Genomic DNA, 2,080 nt, shown 5'->3' with positions numbered 1-2,080 from the left:
GAGGAGATAAGGTCAGGAGTTAGAGGAGGAGGGGAGGGGAGGAGGGGAGGGGAGGATAGGGAAGAGCATGAGAGAAGAGGGGAGGACAGAACATAGGAAGGATGTTGATGGTGATTATGATGATGAGGAGGAGAAGAGGAGGGTGAGATTACCGACGGCAGCACAGGACTGGGGAGGGAGAAAGGGGAGAGCGAGAAAGGAAGGATAGCAGGAGTTTGAGAATGATTGGCGTAGGCAGGCCGGGAGCATGAGAGGAGGGACACGGGAGCAGGGAAATTTGAAGCGAATCGAGGAAAGGACTGATCAGCTAGTGAAAGTGAGAGTGTTTAAAAGGAAAATATAATCTAGAACAGAGAGTCCGAGGTAGGAAAAGGAATGGAGAAGATCAGTGATTAGAACGAAAAAGAGAAACAGTTGAGGAAGCGAGGGAGGGAGGTCGACGAGAAGGGTCTGGATTCGCGAAGAGCGAGAGAAGAAGGATGATCACGGGAAAGCAGATAACTAAGACCGAGCATATGAATCTTTGGACTGCCTCGAATTAAATCTGAGAGAAGTAGATATGGAGTTCTCCCTATTGTCCATCAGAGATGATAGATGAACCCTCTCAGAAGATTGATAGGAGCGCTCGAGGATTCATAGCCTTGGAGCAAGTGACCACTCTAATCGGAGAAATCATGTGATGAATCACCATCTAATACGAATTTGAACTTGCAGATGAAAAGATCGTCAGAAGATATCTCATCAAATGAGATCGACTTCCAGCCTTCCAAGGTTCTTGCAAAGACATCAAAAGATTTCTTTATTGAATTTTTGGGACTAGAAATCAAGCATGGAGAATTTATCTATCACAGAATTGCTCGAGGAGTTTGAAAATTTGCAGGAATCAAAGAATTTGGAAGAATTTCTAGAGGTTGTATCTGACTACATTTACTTTGATAATTGATTTTATTTGTCAGTTTTTGAAGAAGCTCAATTCACTTTCCAAAGGTTTACTGATCTGCAAATGATGAAAATTCTTGAGAGTGATTTTTGTTGAATTCGCAACAGATATGTCAACAAGTAAAGATTTGAAGGAGCTTAAGGTTTTCAAAGCTGAGCGTTCAAGATTTCCTTTGATCAAACATGCAGATTCAAGCAGAAACCTTTTATGCATCAATGCTGCAGACGCTTGAAGATGGTCAGGGGATGAAAGAGAATTCTACAAGAACTGCACATGGTCTCTATTTCCAATGTTGTGGGTCAGCAACAACATCCTGAAGATTAGTCGCCACCCTAGGTGAAAATATTTCTGAAGCGAATGAGGGAAGACTGAAGGTACATAAGAACACTGGACGTGTTGTTACGTCTTTTGAACACTGTGAAAGGGGAAGATTGTAAATTTTAATGTCAAGAAAGGATTCGGATTCATTTCTCCGGAGGAGGGCGCGAGGTATATTGTTTCAGTTACATCGCACAAAAGAGTCTCACATCTACCTCTCTAGCTTGGAGTCATCTGACAAAACAGACGTATTCGTTCATAAGAACGCTGTAAGGAATGAAGTTATGGTGCTCGAAGTCATGTCTTGCCAGGTTGTGGTTCGAGGAGGTTCGGGTCTAGTGGCGTTGACTGAAGGCCAACAAGTTTCCTTCACTTTAAGGCAGTTGAAAGCCTTGAGTTCCTTGTAAGGTGACTGACAGCTCATACAGCACGTCAGAAGATGGTCGCCGATGGTGAAGGTAGCATTCTCTACTCCACTCTCTGACAGTTCTTCACTCAAGTGCTTTGGATGTTCGAACTCCAGACGGCCTGCCGTTTGAGCCGCAGGTGATGTCTTTTCTAAATCTTCCCCTAACTTAAGTCCTTCCTCCGTTTAACCTCCTTTACTTTAACCTCCCTTTCTTTAACCTCCTTTACTTTCATCTCCCTTACATTTACCTCCTTTACTTTAACCTCCCTTTCTTTAACCTCCTTTACTTTCATCTCCCTTACATTTACCTCCTTTACTTTCATCTCCCTTACCTTTACCTCCTTTACTTTCATCTCCCTTTCTTTAACCTCCTTTACTTTAACCTCCCTTTCTTTAACCTCCTTTACTTTCAT

This window comes from Guillardia theta (genome assembly GCF_000315625.1).
Source record: "Guillardia theta CCMP2712 unplaced genomic scaffold GUITHscaffold_22, whole genome shotgun sequence".
Classification (NCBI taxonomy): domain Eukaryota; class Cryptophyceae; order Pyrenomonadales; family Geminigeraceae; genus Guillardia; species Guillardia theta.
The sequence above is the reverse complement of the archived record's forward strand: the minus strand, read 5'-3'. Positions refer to the sequence as shown.